The sequence below is a fragment of the Danio rerio genome, chromosome 4, assembly GCF_049306965.1.
Source record: "Danio rerio strain Tuebingen ecotype United States chromosome 4, GRCz12tu, whole genome shotgun sequence".
Taxonomy (NCBI): domain Eukaryota; kingdom Metazoa; phylum Chordata; class Actinopteri; order Cypriniformes; family Danionidae; genus Danio; species Danio rerio.
Window position 1 is genome coordinate 14555783 of NC_133179.1, and position 17351 is coordinate 14573133.

At 36.7% G+C, this 17351-nt stretch overlaps 1 protein-coding gene across 1 annotated transcript in view; it reads right to left on the reverse strand.

Moving 5' to 3' along the window:
• The window catches only part of prickle1b (prickle homolog 1b), a 32299-nt gene extending 15209 nt beyond the window's left edge, over positions 1-17090 (reverse strand). Inside the window, exon 1 of the mRNA XM_005164634.5 lies at positions 16867-17090. The gene's annotated coding sequence lies outside the window, so the exon portion shown is untranslated. The remainder of the gene's footprint in view (positions 1-16866) is intronic.
• Positions 17091-17351: the final 261 nt, after the last annotated feature.

Sequence of the window (17351 nt, forward strand, 5' to 3'; positions counted from 1 at the left end):
TTTGCTGGCCAGTGTCTTGTGCATTCTCCTCTATCTGTGAAGTGACAGTATTTACATTTTAAAAGTCTGATTCATTTACACATCTAAATGAAACATTTAATTTTAGTTGGCTTTTTTGCAGTTCCTCAATTAAACAAAGAATCAAAAGGTTACATTAAAATCGAAATGATGATCTCTGTCAAAGGCATTCACCCCAACCAACTCCCCATCCTTCTCCCTCTCTTTTCAGATGGGATGACAGGCCAAACCAAAGGTTAACATGGGCCAACTTTGGCAAGCGAACACTACATTGAGCATCACTGATTTAGGGGTATTTACGGGACAGACCTAAAGGTTTAGAAACACTTCCCAAGAATTTGCGATCAGTAAATTTGCTGCTATTTTTCACAATGCAAAATGAAATGAAAATTCTGTCATCATTTACTCACCCTTTACCTTTTTTCAGTTGAACATAAATGAAAAAGAAAACTGGAAACCTTTTCCTACTATGAAAGTCAATGTTTATCGGCTTCCAGCTTTCTTCAAAATATAATATTTTGTGTTCAGTAGAAGAAAGAAACTCCCCAAGGTTTGGATTTACTTGAGGGTGAGTAATAAATGGGTGCTTTTTCATTTTGGGTTGAACTATCTCTTTTAACACTATCAAAGTCTTAACCTCTTTCCACACAGGTCATATTAGCGAGCATTTACCTTCCCTCCAATCACACACTCCCTTTTCACACCCTTTATCAGTCCATTCACATTCAGCGCTACTGAATTCTCCACTGAAGTCTGAATTTGAATTGAATCGACTCTTCACACCTGGAAACTGCTGTACAGGCATTGCAATCTAATGAAAGCGATTCAAGTCTCGCCCATTCCTGTCGGTCAAAGCGATACATCCATCAACGACTGCTTTTCTCACCGCTGTGTTAATATTCAGACTCGCGTACGAGTTAAAAGACACAAGCTGGTGTGAGATACCTGGTCATAAAAGAAAACGGAAAACTTATACGTGCCAAATCTTTACAGCCCGCCAGTGAATGTTTGCAAGACACCTTCACAGGGTTGTAAAGCCCAATAAAAAGGTGCTAGTCATGTCGCTGAATAGTTTGCAAAGAGGAAAGGAGGCCAGATTAGCCGGAATTACAAACACACCGTAATGTGTGCAGACATGTTGAGTGATAAAAAGCTTTTCACACAAGCAAATTGAAAATCTTTAGACACACCAGCCACCGTTTCAAACGACCAACACGGTCCCAGAATTTCTAAAACATCATCTTCCTATGTTAATCTCTCAGGGATTTCTAGCATATTGTGTTAGATAAGCCACTATTGATAGATCTCAACCCATAGCGCAGTAAAAACAACATTTATTCTAGATGATTGCCTCACAAATTATATGTATCGCAGCAGACTGAAAAGAACAAGCACCGTAGGCTAAAAAGATCTTGTGTTTTGCAGAAGATGAAGTCCTATTCAGTTTGGAAACCTGACCTGAACCCGTGTTGACTGTAAAATACTGTAATTAAGAATTTGAACTACTGTAATTGCATTTAGGTGTGACTGTAGGATACCGAATAACGTGCTGGAAACTGCGGTGATGATGATATATGCGTTCGTTTGAAGCATCCAGCTGCGTGTGTGCATGCATTTAGATTATAATGGGCCCTGTTTTATGACTGGCCTCTGTGCCCTCTTTTACCTGCCTAATTTGATATTGTTAACTGATACATTCCACTTTTAAAAAAAAAGAAGAGGTCACGCCAACCTCTGCAGACACAGGTGGGCTTACCCGCGGGACATATACACTCTTACAAGTTCAACAATGGCATGAGAGATGTGCACAGAACCATTAATTTTAGTTTTTATTGTTGGCTTCAATAATGCCCAGGGTCTCATTTCACTCCAACATAGTTATATAAGATAATAAGACATTTAATATAAATTCTTATAGACATTATTGATGGATTGTCTCCATATTGTCACCAAAAATGCATACATTTGAGAATGCTTATATATATATTTAAATAAAAATATATGATACAAATTATATATACATTTCAATATCTTTGTAATAAAATTGTTTTGTATAGTTTTTCTATGTATGTGCTTATATCACATAGACATAATATATAATGTGTGTATTACATGTATTTATTATGTTATAACAAACTTGGATGTGATTCATCTCATTTAATCTTTGCTCCACTAAATTATTATTATAATTATTTCAAACACTACAATAAAAATCATAATATTACCTTGTTTTATTAGTATCAATTATTTAATTGTATTATTATATGAATGATGACACTTTTTGTGCTTGAAAGTATTAAAATATCTTTATTCTTCTTTCCAATTAGTTTGACTGTAAAAATAAACAATGTTTGATTGTATTTTTAGGATTTCTTTTAATGATTATAAAATTAAAATTAATTAAATATTTTTTTTTATTATAAAGAAGACAGACAGACAGACAGACAGACAGACAGACAGGTAGACCAACTGACAGACAGATAGATAGACAGGCAGACAAACAGATACATGGATGGATGGATGGATGGATGGATGGATGGATGGATGGATGGATGGATGGATGGATGGATGGATGGATGGATGGATAGATAGATAGATAGACTGACAGACAGACAGACAGACAGATACATAGACTAATAGATAGAAAGACAGACTGATTGAATGATTGATTTTTGAAGGTGGAACTGGACCCCTACACTTTTTTTTTATTTGCTTGTTTATTTTACAGGGACAATACACTTGACATTGTTATACAAAGATAACCGATGTTGTGTACATAGGGCATATAGCATAAAGCTAATTTGCAGCCCTCGTCCCTGGTTAGGCTTTAAATTATAAAAAAATAAATAAATAAAAATAAAAGTAAAAATAATAATAATAATAATAATAACACGTTAATATTATTAATAATAATAATAACAACACGTTATTAACGTTATTATTATTAATAATAATAATAATAATAATAATAATAATAATTATATTATTATTATTATTAATAATAATAATAATAACACGTTCTCTATGTCTAAGATTCACCCAGTCATACTGAGAGAAATGAGTATAACCAGAATTAAATGGACTACAAGTTGCTCATGTGGACCCACAAGATGTAAATGTATGTGTATATGCTACACATCTGTGCCTTCATTACTCATAATGAGGATACCCGTAATGCTTTCAAAGTCCTGCGACCACAAAATCATGTATAATTACAGGTGGTCTAAAAAAATATCTTGAGGGACTCGTATAGAACCCCGAAGACCACCCAGCCCAAAAAACAGGCCTCCTGGAACTCCACGGAGCGCAACGTCCCCGAACCTCTGCATCTCCTAATTACAATCATTTGCCTCATACCAAATGAACACACAACATCTGCTCCTAATGCTGCCGACTGCGGTTATTAAAGAGATTTTACTCCCGGGTCGACACACAGAGGAAGCGCAACAGACAGGAATAACATGGAGAGGTACAAGTCCGTGCGATTTGTTTTTATTAGCGAGGATACACTGCAACATGTTGAAGCAATGAGCTCGATATGTTTTGCTAGTTCATTAGTTGGTTTTTCCTGGCTCCGAAACCTGGCATGCAGTTTAACCAGGTGCTGATGAAGAGATCATTGATTTAATGTGTTGACGAAGCTCTCTGTTGTAATAAAAATAGCACAGCATATTTAGCAGTGCGTTTCAGTAATATACAGGGTTTAAATGAACAATGTTTGTTTCGATTTAAAATGTAATTGTCAAGTTGAATGCGAGAAACACACACACCATTTATGTAACCAGTTGCATTGCAACACTAATGCTAATCATATACCCAGGGATAGGCAGTATTTTTGATGCATGTATTTCAAATATGTATATTAAAAACTAAATAGTATTTTGTAAATTGTATTTGATAGAGCTGATGGAAATGGCTTAATATTTTGCATCGAAATACTTCAGTGTCTTGTATTTTTGTGTTTTTAAGATACTGTAAAATCTTTGCACACCCTGACTGGTGATTTGGATGTTATTGACTCTTTCATTTAAAAAAGAATTGAAAAAATCTTTGCACAAATAATAGTAGTTTCGGATGGATTATTGATGCCATATGTTTGTCATTAAAACAAACAACAAGACAATGTGCGCACCTCCACTTTGTGCACTAGACTCTTTTTATTTATTTTTATACAATTTAAAACAATTCACAGAGCTCATATCTCAAAGGCCAAACTTTTTAAAATATATCCCAATGTTTCAGATATGTGTGATAAATGTAAACTTTCACTATGTTACCTTAGTCATATGTTTATATTTTGTCCCAAGTTGCAAAACTGGATAACTTTCTTTAAGATTGTTTCTGATATTCTGGGGGTCAAGTTAACTGTTTGCCCTTTAATCACTATCTTTGGTGTTCCCTCTCAGTGTCAACCTTTAAACTGGAGAAACGCTGACATTGTGACTTTTGCATCTCTTCTTGCTAAGCGGGGATCTCCCCACAATCCCCTCTATTTCATTGTGGCTCAAAGATTTGGTCTTCTTTTTAAAACTTTAAATACAAATTAAATACAATATCAGAGGTAGGGGATAAGGTTTTTTTTTAAAAATGGCAACAATTTATTACATTCTTTAATCACTTAAAAACCTTAGATGTGGATTGAGTGAAGGTGTGTGTGTGTGTGTGTATGTGTATATATATATATATATATATATATATATACATACACACCACCTTTCTCCAACTCACCTTCTCCTTGTAATATCTACGTCATGTTCATGTAATTATACAAATGTAGGTCCTTCTATGTCACAAAAACATGCAGACACACATTTTTATTGATTCATTCATTTTCTTTTCCTTATTAATCTGGGGTCGCCACAGCTGAATGAATCCGCAAACTTATCCAGAATATTTTACACAGCGGATGCCTTTCCAGCTGCAACCCATCACTGGGAAACACCCATACACTCTCATTAACACACATACACTACGGACAATTTAGCTTATTCAATTCACCTATAGCGCTTGTCTTTGGACTGGGGGAAAACGGAGCACCTGTAGGAAACATGCAAACTCCCCACAGAAATGCCAATTGACCGAGCCAAGGCTCGAATCATTGACCTTCTTGCTGTGAGCCAATTGTGCGACCCACTGTGACACATTTTTTTTTAAAAGTTAAAATTGGCAAGAAATGGAAATTCGTGTAAATATGGGGCAATGTCCTCCTAAGTCACCTTTTCTTCGTAATATCTTTGTCATGTTTGTATAATTATGCAAGTTTAGGTCCTTATATGTCACAAAAAGCACCAAGACACTTATTTTTAATAGTTAAAATTGTAAGAAATGGAAATTCATGTCAACATGGGGCAAGGTCCTCCTAAGTCTCCTTGTAATATGTTATGTTCATGTAATTATACAAACCTGGTAACTTATATGTAGGGCCAGACGGAATCTGCAGACATTTTTAACCTTAATATGTGAAATAAAACCTTTTATTTAATATGTGAAAAAAAAAATCTTTTTAACTTTCATTTGATGTTTAAAATGCAAAACCAATTAGATTCACTTTATTTGGTAAACAAAGAAAGTCTCTCATATAATATATCTACTAAAAGACAGAACATATTACTGTACACACTGCACTGTACATAAATCAGATGAACATTTTCATTTTAGTCAATATTATTACTGTAATTAATTTAAAAAGTGAATAAATATAGATTTACACACATTTACTCAAGAAAATAAACAGAATTAATGATGGGCTAAAAATCTGCGGAAAATCTGTGGAATTCTGCACGCGCAGATTCTGTGTGGGCCTACTTATGTCAAGAAAACACATAGAAACACATTTTTAATAGATAAAATTGGCAATAAATGGACATTCATGTAAATTATTAATAACTTTTGCAACGATTAACCCTCATCTTTTTTATATTGTTTCATTTTTATGAACTTTTATATATATATATATATATATATATATATATATATATATATATATATATATATATATATATAAAAAATGAATCAGTGCCCAATCAATTTGCTTACTTAAAACCTGCGCCGTTTCTTAAAATCAACTTAAAGCTCACATTCATATCTGCTTTTATTCAATACCGATTAACAGAACCCCATCCTCATGTCTACATTTTCTGTAAGCTATTTTAAATCCAAAGTATAGTTTTTAAAATACATAGAAGAACGCAAAGCCTTGTGCAAACGCTCGACACTTGCACTCTACAAAGCTGTATTCATATCTAATGCTTATTTTCCTCTTCAAAAGTGAAACATCTCGATTTGTTTTTGCCATCTTCAATAGTTTTTTTTAAAGAGTTCTTGTTCTGCCTTCATTGATTTTGTGACTATAAATGAACAGTCTGTGTGTTGACACCTTGTGGCCAAATAAGAAAGTGCACATTCCATGCACGATCGCAAAAAGCACCCAAGTTTGGGGTACAGTATGCAAACACTCTCCTGATGACAGAATTTATGTGTACAGTACACAGACCCTAGTACATGCATAAAAACTGAATAATACATTAGGCTGTACTCAAGTGTATGTCAAAATAGGTAAATGAATATCGCTATGCATTCATTTAAACGTTAAATGTAGTCTTAAATAAAATCAAGTGTGGCCAGCTATCCTTTTTTTTGTATATATGGTCAATTAAGCGATGTGGGTAGCGGAGGCCACCTACCAAACACAGGCCTCAGTCATTCGAATGTTAAATTGTGCAACTGTTAATGTTATCTTGCATCATCTCCATTTAGAAGGTAATTACTCCTCTCTCTCAACAGGGAAATACAAGCCAAAAGAACTCAAAGAGAGGGGAGTATGCAACAGTAATGACACTAGACCCCCGGGGCAGGTTGATTGTTTGGGCTTAAAACACACATACGCTGTTATTCAATCCACATAATTCATAAACTGGTAACATGACAAGCCTGTTGCTAATCACAGATCCTACCTTACTCGCAAACAAGGCTGTACTTTACTGTCACTGCGAGGTTATTTAAACCTGTTAGGATAGGGCTGTTTTGGGGTGGCGGTGATGACATGTAATTGAACACCATGGGATGATATAGTAATCCTCGCATAATGCCTGTCTGTGTCAAGGGCCCCTCAGACAAAGTAATGCTATTCTGTCCTTTAAAGCTAGGCTGAAGCTTTACTTCCTCTGTTGGCTAATATATTTGTGGGCATGTGGTTATTGTAAAGTGATACGGCACATCTTTGTCACTTGATAATGATAATTTGTTCTACTTTGGTCCTAATGTATGCTTAAATGAACCTGTTCCTCTTTTTTTGTGTGCAGATACTCGAGAGAAACCGATTTCAGCTCATTAGGCACGGAAAAAATGGATCATGGGACTGGATAGTATCTTCATCAAGCCTCTCTGAGGAGCAACAAGTGTTATTGAAAGGTAAAAACCTCTGAAGGGGATTTGGGGATTTTCTCAGGAAAGCAAACTGCATGCATACGCATACATGTATACAGTACAGTGTGAATTTCAGCAGCTGCACAGCGTGAAAATCATGCAAGCAGAAAGGATGAGACTCCAAAACAAGCCTTCGCATGTTGCGTTTCACAGCTGAATTGGTTTAGATAATGAATCTCGTCCTGACATTTTGCGTTTCCAAGAAAAGCAAACGATCTGGTTTCCGAGGTTGGTTCGTATTCGCACACAGAATGATTCTTTATAACTTGATTCAAATGCTAGCTATTAAACCCCCATACCTTTACTACCCAAACAAGCACACACAATAAAATCTCTGTTTGGTGTGCTGGAAAGCCCCGAGCATTCATTAGCAAACCACAGAAAATTTATAAGCATGTCTTCTTCCATGCTATGCGGAAAAAGCTATTATAGTATCCTAATGGAGAAACATGTATCTCTTTGTTTTTTAAATGTAAATTTTTATATGCAGAGAGAAAGATGTCTGTATACAGGGTTCCCACACCTTTTGACCATGAATGTACATGAAAATGTGGTGAGGGAAATAGTTTCATTGCAAATTTAAGGTTGAAAACATCATATTCTGATTTTTTAGCTACGTTTCGTCACCTTAGAATTATAAGGTTCTATCTCAGTTCTGAAGGATTTTGAGATATTGAGCTTCAAAGTTTTTGCATTCCATTGCAAAGAGTATATGTGTGTAACATTTGTTTTTTTTTAAGTTTTAAAATGTAAACAACTTATAAAAAAGCATCCCATAATGTATATAAGTTGCCATTTAATAAGAATATGTTAATAATTAAATTTTGACAAAAATGTCAGATATAACTTTATAATTCTAAGGTGACGATTTGGTATGCCTAAGTACCCATTTCACATTTGGAGTGTAATTCAGCATTCAGCGTTTTACATATTTTAATTCTGTTAATTCAATAACTATTTCTAATTTTCTTAGTCAATGCTCTTTCAGCTCATTCACTACTAATGAGCTAGTAACTGGACATTACATAGCATAGATTCCATCCAAGAATCTCAAGAATCTCTGGTTATTACTTTCAATCAGAAACAAAGTCTTCTTGTTTAATTTCTGGCCATTTTTTCATAGAAATGTATCAAATAAAGGCTGTTCTGACACTTTTTTGATATGGAATGACAGATCATTGTATTGGTGCTTCAGTTCAAAAGGTTGATAACGAGTGAATGCTCTTTACCACTAGTTATAGCACAAACTAAACCTAAAGGAACGTCTTGCATGCTCTCTCAGATTTCAACCTACACAAAAATGTCAATGAAACAACTTGCTTTCAATTGTTAAAGCAGTGTACACTACCTGGTAAACGTCGATGATCCCAGTTTTAGGAGAAAAAAAATAATAACTTGACTTCTAGCTGATCATTTGGAAAAGTGTCAGAAAGTAGATTTTTCAGATGAACCATCTGTTGAACTGCATCCCAATCATCACAAATACTGCGGAAGACCTATTGAAACCCACGTGGACCCGAGATTCTCATAAAAATCAGTCATGTTTGGTTAGGAACAATCATGGTTTGGGGTTACATTCAGTATGGAGGCACGCAAGAGTGGATGGCAACATTAGCAGCCTGACGTAATAAGACATTTGTTCTGCCCATTACGTTACAAACCACAGGAGAGGGCAAATTCTTTAGCAGGATAGTGCTCCTTCTCATACATCTGCCTTTACATCAAAGTTCCTGTAACCAAAGAATGTCAAGGTGCTCCAGGATTGGCCAGCCCAGTCACCCGACATGAACATTATTGAGCATGTCTGGGGTAAGAGGAAGGAGAAAAAATAAGCAAAAAAAGCGTAATACAGAGGCCTTTGCCTTTCATTTAAACCACTTCTGATACCAAATTATCAACTAGAAGTCAAGTTATTATTTGTTGTTGCTAAAACTTACATAGGTGACAAGACTTTTGTCAGGTAGTGAACATGCGGAAATCTCATGTTGTGTGTGCCATTACACTCTTAATTCCTTTGGATTTGTAAATTGTGCCACAATTTATTTTTTAAGGCTCAATAGACGATGGGATGAGCAGGATTGTGGAATGTTGCATGCTTAATCATATTGCCATCATGATGTGTCTGAAAACATGTGTTAAGCCATATCTCGCCTATTTGATTTCACTATGCAATTTAGACGCAGACATCTTGATTAAATTTGCTCAGCAACTCGATCAGCGTTGGCTTTTTAAGGCCTGGGAATGTGAAAACACTGACATGAGAGTAAGCTAATCAGAAGCAGGAGATCCAAATGCGCAAAAGCCAAGAAATCTGTATATGAAATATCACACCTGCGCTTCTAAAACAGTTACAGTTGTGCAAATGTAAATGTATATTTAATCTCAATGCCAATAATTTATCATATCAGCGGGAGCCTTGATCTGTGCTAACTTCTTAATGTAAACGGCGGTAATTGAAGCAGCGTGCCGCCTTTCAGCTGTCGGGATGAGTGTGTGCTCACCTCTGCAGCGGTTGAGATGGCCTTATCTCCACGCTGTCGGAAGCGGCCGGCTGCTGAACGTCTGCCGCACGTGTTTACCTTCTCTCATCCTCACACTCTGATTATAAGGCAGCTGCCGGCAGCCGTCTGTCTGACTGAGCCAAATCATTACCTGCCTTTAATCTCGCGCTCTGATACTGCCTGTTGTGGGTAATTATTACTGCGGTGCCAAATCAACTTGCTCTCACTTGCATTTACAAAAAAACTAAACAAGGAAATCGAATCATTTTTCTCTGATCCCTTTAGCTTTGCAAAAGATTGACTTGTTCTTTCCTCATCCTCCTTACTCAATGTTCTGTCTCCTGCCTTGTGTATTCTTTCAAGTTGGATCATGGGGATGTGATGTGTTTTAATATCGAGGCGCTGTTCCACAACATGTTCGTGAATACGATGTGGTTTCGTGCGCAAAGCCAAGGCCAGACATTTGTGTTTCATTTTCAGGCACCGAGTAATTAGAAACAATTCGAGCATCTCCCACTCTGAGCCAGGCAAGAGTGTTGACCTACGAGCTGTCAGTCATGGTGGATTATTTCCATTTTCTCAGTTTCTGTGCAGTTTGGCTGTCCTTCATTTTCAACAGGACTTTGGGTGGCTTTTTTTTATTTTATCATTGTTTATTTTTAAGCAATCATGTTTTAACAGTAGAATTCATAACGAAAAACAGCATTACCCTTGATGCTATAGAAAAATATCTGCCAATTAGGGAGTACTCACTCTAGGTACAGTTGAACAATGCCGTCGCGTGATTGGTCCCCCCTCCCCTCTCCCCTTATGGCCTGCACTCACACTGCATTTTGCTATCTGAACCTGAGCACAATTACATCATCGATGATGCGACTGTTAAGTTTAACAGGCACAGAAGCCTGTACTCTCGCTCAGTACAGTAGAAATTGCGTTAGTTATATCATTATAGTCGTTTGGCATGCAGTGACTCGCAGTCAAATATTTTGCCAAGTAGATCCACAACTTTTCACTCTCATAGATGATCATAAAAGCCCTCGTGCTGTATGTATATTAGGAGATTTTCGGAAAGTGTAGCTGACGTGCATTGAGGGGTTTGCGTCTTTAATAAACTACGACAGTTGGAGTCAATTGAAAAGTAAGAATGATTAATAAATCCATATGAAACAGTCCCTTAAAAGTGACGTTGTGTTTACGGTTTCAGGCTCACTTTGCACTCACTCTACAAACGTACTGCGCCAAAGCCCTTTGGCACACCTCTTCCAACGGGGCCAGGGCTGGCCAACTAAACCGGATAACATAGTGTGAGTGCACCCTTAGCAAGTGAAGTTCCCCACATATATTTAGCCCCCCCACTCCCATATAGCTCTGCAAATTCCGAAATTGAGTCCGTCTGACTAGCTTTCAGTAAACTTAAGTTTTGGTATATATTTGCTTATTTGGTAACTCTTTATTTTGATGGTCCATTTGAGTATTAGTAGACTGTCTGCTTAATATATGTTGATACTGCTGCTAAACAAACATTTAACTTACTTTTTGAGTACATGTCTTACACTAACCCCTAACCCCAACCTAACAGTCTACTTATAATCTAATGAGAATTAGTTGGCATGTAGATGCAATGTATCTTAAATTCAACAAAGTGTGACTGCATATTTAGCTAAAATATATATATTTTTAAAAATTACATGTTGTTTCCATAGATAAAACCAACAATCTAAATTTACATTTCTCCATCTGTTTTAATTCTATTTTGTCATTCATAGTGCTTCATAAGATTGTAGTTCTTTGCCACATTAAAGCTTATTATATCTTGCTGTCATATTTTCATGTACCTCATTGGTTCAGATCAAAATTTGTTATATTGAGGTTGTTAAAGCTTAGAACATATTGCTATTAAAGATCTTGCATAAAAATGCCACAATGCACATCCGTTCTGAAGTTTTTTTACCTGTTTAAAATAAACACTTTCTATTTGAAAGTATTTTAAAATGCCATATTATGCTCATTAAGAAAAGGTCATGTGATTTTGTTATAAAAGATCATGTGATGATAAAAATGTGTGTGAATGGACAAACCAGCAAGCTGAACACACTGTAAAACGTCTAAAATGTTGTTTTGGTTATTCTAAAATGCCTTAACCATTTCAGTATTAGTGTTATTATATTATTAATGACCTCCAGAACTGTCAAGAGTGTCTGTGCTCCACATCTCAAGGCTTCAAACAGCACCAATCGTTTGTAGCATGTCGGCATCATCTTCTTAGATGCAAGTTATTTATTAAATAAAGAAAAGATTCACGCAGCTTCTCCTACTGCAGCAAATTCTGTTTTTACTTTGATATTTGGCGACAGTTAATCAGGAAGTGACTATTTTGTTCTCTTTGACTCGATATATGAAAACGATACTTTCAAGAGTTCACGCTTAGATAATGCTTGACTATTTAAGCAAGTTTGGCATGCTGTCCCGGGAGAGAACCATGAGCTCGGAGATAGATGAGCCCAAGGCCTGGTCAATAAGCATTAGGAGGGATATGAGATCAGGTAGTTCTCGATAACTTCCCAAAATACTTCCCAAAATAGACCGCTACTTGCGCTATTTGTATTAAGTGCTTGTGACTTTAACTTTTGTTGCATGGTTTTTGAGTGTGGGAGGAAACCGGAGTACCAGGGGAAAACCCACGCGAACATGGGGAGAACATGCAAACTCCGCACATAGAGTATCGGTTGGCTCAGCTAGTGTTGTACCAACAACTTCCTTCTTGTGGGGCAACAGTGCTAGCCACTGGAGGGGGGGGGGGGGGTGGATGAAGGAGGAATGAAGGAATTCATTCATCAAGTTTATGCTAAATATTTATATTGAATTTAGAGTGATCTGATTGGCTAGTTAGTGATTAGGGATAGAGATCAGTTGTAGTCGATCCTATCACGTGCTCCTCTCGAAATTAGTTTAAGAAACTTCACTTATTCACACGTCTTTATTGCGATATTCCACTTTTGCGGATAAATTTACTTAGCATTTTTGGATGGAGACTTAGCTAATGGTTTAGAGCACAGGTGTCAAACTCAGTTCCAAAAGGGCCGCAGCTCTGCACAGTTTAGTTTCAACCCTAATTAAACACACCCGATCAAACTAATTGAGTCCTTCATACTTGTTTGAAACCTACAGGTAAGTGTGTTGGAGCAGGGTTGGAACTAAACTGTGCAGGGCTTCGGCCCTCCAGGAATTGAGTTTGACACCCCTGGTTTAGAGCATCAAATGAGAGGCGTCTTGAAGGGGGCAGGGCATGTCATCCTAGAGAGCTTTTGATTGGTCAGGATTTGATGAGAAACTGAAGTAGGAAACGTGGCATGAAAAAACAATATTGATCCATTTAGGTGAAAGTGACAAACTGCAAAGCTTTGGATGTTTATATCAGTTTGATATATTCCAAACGCAAATTTCGGAGCACTGAAACTAACTGAAAGACTGAAACTAACATCTAAAAATTGTATTTTAATATCACGGGGCCTTTTAAAAGTGGGTGGCCATGAATGAACAAACTCTAAAGCCAACATTGGTATCATTAATTGTATACTGTACCAAAGAGCTTCTAGTTTTGACTTTCGGCTCTGCTTTCGACTGTTTGGCTTCGCTTGAATGTTTCTCTCATTGCTATCTAAAGAAATATCAGTTGTCTAAGAGGTGGTCTGCTAGTTTAAATAGCAGCTGGCCTGTATCAGCTTCTGACTGCTTGACTCTTTCAGCGCAACTAAAGAGCAGCTTGTCTCTGCCGTCGTCTCCATGCCTGGCAGCGTTTAAAGGCCGGCAGATAGAAAGCTGCCAAGTGTGCGCGAGGTGTGGGCTGATTTGCATAGGTTAGCACACTTCAGGGCCTCCCAGCATAAACGGGCCACTGTGAGCCACCTCTGCTGACCGCTAGTAAATCAACACAGATACATATACAAGCACTCCTCTGAGCATATCCTGTCGGCCAGGATCCAGGGGTTAAAAACGCTCTTTCTGTCGCTCTTGCAGCTAGACCAGACGCACACACGAACACTTGTTCGCACACAAATATCCTTCTGTTTCACATTCTAGACTAATTTATTTGTCATATGATACGAGTTGCAAACACGGCTCTAAACAACACTGCTTAAAAAAATGCAGCTTTTTTGGTTCTAGACAAAGAGTTTTCCATCTTTAACCACTTGTTTCCCTGCTGGAATGCATTTTCTGTGATTCAATCATTTAATATTTCCACCTTTCATTATTTTTTAAATTATTTTGAGCAGTTTTGTGAACTATCCCTTATATTTCCTCAGATTTGACATTATGCTTGGTCAGTGTGGCTCATTAGAGCTTTTGAAAGAATGTTATAAAGCTAACAAGTCAACAGGAATGCAAATTAAATCAAAATTGCAATCATTTGTTTAACCAGACGAGCATTTAATCTTAAACCATTCATTTAAATGCATTTACCTTTGGAGGTGGTCGAACTTGGACAAGCTCAAAATATATTAGACCTTTATTTAGCTTCATCCTCTTGTGATCTGATTGATGAAATCTTATATATCTTGTGCAAACAGCCATAGGAATTCACATATGCTCACTCTCATTTCTTGTTACTCTAATGCAGTCCTGATCTCTTGCACTCCCATTTTGCAACCATTTCCATAACTGTCAGCTGCACAACAACTTCAAACAGTCCTTAGAAATATTTAGACTAAGCCAGGAGGATAAACACTACTCCGCTCTCTAATAGTCAGCTGAAACCAAGCTTCACATGTGGTCGTAATGGCTCATCTATTAACCGAGTCTTTTCATAACAATCTCAGATCTCTGTTCGGTGCCACATTTGGAAATCTGCCACTTCCACTCGAGTCACCTGAGAAGCCCCAGGGGTCTAGTTAACTGGTTTGTCATTGACTCCCACATGGAGTCTTTTGTAAAATACCTGGCATTGCTGAAAGGGTAGTTCATCCAACAAGCTAATTCTGATGTTATTTAACCAGCCTCATGTTGCTACAGTCCAAATTTATTTATTTATTGCATGTTACTTCAGTGTAATACAACATGAGGATGAAAAAAAGACATTTAATTTTGGAGGTAAATATGTATGTGCTTTATTAATGAAATGATTTGCTGAAATTAAAGCAAGATCCTGCAGGACACCTGTCTATTTTGAGATGTTGTTTGGGTTTTATGTATTTAAAATGTGTTTATATATATATATATATATATATATATATATATATATATATATATATATATATATATATATATATATATATATATATATATATATATATATAGTTTAATAGGGAACACACCAAAATACACTTTTAAGTGTTTTTTTTTATTGCTTGTCTGTAGATTTCACTTGCAATACATATTTTAAAAGCTGTTTTTCCAAAGAGTTTTTTCTTCCAGGGCTGAGTCTAAAATCTCTATTTGATCAGAACTTAAACTTACACAGAGACACTTCTGTTTTAAGTATTTCAAATATTTTTCAGACACAAGAGCTATATTTTAATATATAATTTGCATGATTATATACAACATTTTACTCTACAAAATTTAATAAATTAATAAAATAATTTATTTAAAAAATACTAAACTAGTTTTGAACCTGTCTTCATCCAAAATAGGCCTGCAAATGTGTATACTAGAATGTAGCCTATGTAAATTTGGGCATATCTTATAATTTAACAGGTTTTCTTCGTGTCTGTTGCTGAGCAACGGTCAGGCAAATCTTCACAAATCAGAACAACCGCTAGGGGACACCCACACCTAATGTACAGCAAGCTTCTCCTCATAAATAAATTACAGGCAAAGAGTGCATTTTATTAAAACACTCACTTTCGCGAAAGGTATTCAAGGAGTAATTGCGTCATTCAGGCAAATGTGAGCGCTTAGAAATCTTTCAGGAAGTTTTGAGAAGGTTAAGTCTCGTTTGCCTTATATGGAGATTGTCCCCAAAGGCGAGTCTTTAACATGTAACTAACATTCTTTGCTTTTTATTACGGAAAAGGCGAGTCTTTGGGTCACTGTTTGGTGAACTGTATGTCAGGAGACAAACGGCGCCCTGACTGACAGGAAAGAGAGAAACTTTAATGTCGGCAGTGACCTGAGTGACAAGGAACAGCTGAGTGTGTGTGTGTATGTGTGTGTACACACACACATCTGGAGACCCGCAGGGCGCACACTATAGAAACCCATATGCTGGAACCCATCGTGCGTTTTTACGCACTAGTTGGTAGAAGTCCTGTGTCAGGCTACTACAGTGTAAGTGATGCCCATATAGAGTTAATTTTTATATTGCCTAATTGCAGTTAGATCTAGTTCTTGAAATATTCAATCATATCACTGACTGCTTTCAAAGATATCACAGGCTAGTCTATTGGGTTGTCCAATTCAATAAATGAAAATGGCATGCATACGAAATATTTTCAGTTTCTAAATTATCAGTTGCGTAAAGTAGAGTCCTGAGTGGTTTTGCTGTCTGGGGAATTGTTGACCTTTTTTGGCATAGTCTATAATATATTGTTATCCTTTTACCTTTTTTGCTATCTTTTTTAAAAGTCAGTGTAGCACAGCCAACATAAAAAGTTTTCTTGTGAAATCAAAACCATAAAACATAGCGCACAACTTTAGACCCCGTAATTTGGTCACTGTCGTTACTGATTTAAAAACATTTTGGTTGAGTGGTTAAGAATTTTTTTTTTTTTGCCATTAAGCATTGACCCACACCCGCAAGTTCACCCAATTTGTTGTCTTTCTGTTAGGCTATGGTAGCTGTTTATCTTTAATTCATGTCTACGCAGTAGAAAAAAATATGCAGGTTTTTTTTAAACACCATGATGCTTTATATTTTACCATCGCACTATTTAAAAAGAAACAAATCATCAAATGTTTAAAGAGAGTGCGCAAAAACACTTACGGTGACGAAGTGAGGTATTTTATTCCCGTTGCTGTTAGAAAATATTCACAACTGGTGTCATTTGCTCCCGTACAGCTGTCAGAAAGTAAACCAGCGGTCTTTGTAAAGGACGCGGAGGGGCTCAGTATCCAAATATCGCGAAGCAATGGGTCAGCATAGCGGAGACGCAGAAAGCCAGTTTGAATCCCAGCTGCGATGAGTAAACATGCAGTGTGCAGTCAGTTAAAGAGCCTGTGTGTTCAGTGCGCTGAAATGACATGAGCGATTCTCTCCGCTGATTGGCTGAGACGCGCGGCCCCCACCGGTCCCTCCACTCACTCACATTCTTGCTGCTCCTCTCTCACTTCCAGAGGGCCAAAGTAAATTACACATCAGGGGACGAATGAACGCGCAAACGCGATCATTGATTGGTTTCATTGCCATGTAGTTAAGATTTATTTTATTTAAATTTCTTTTAACAAAAGGACAATAAGGACAAAATATTC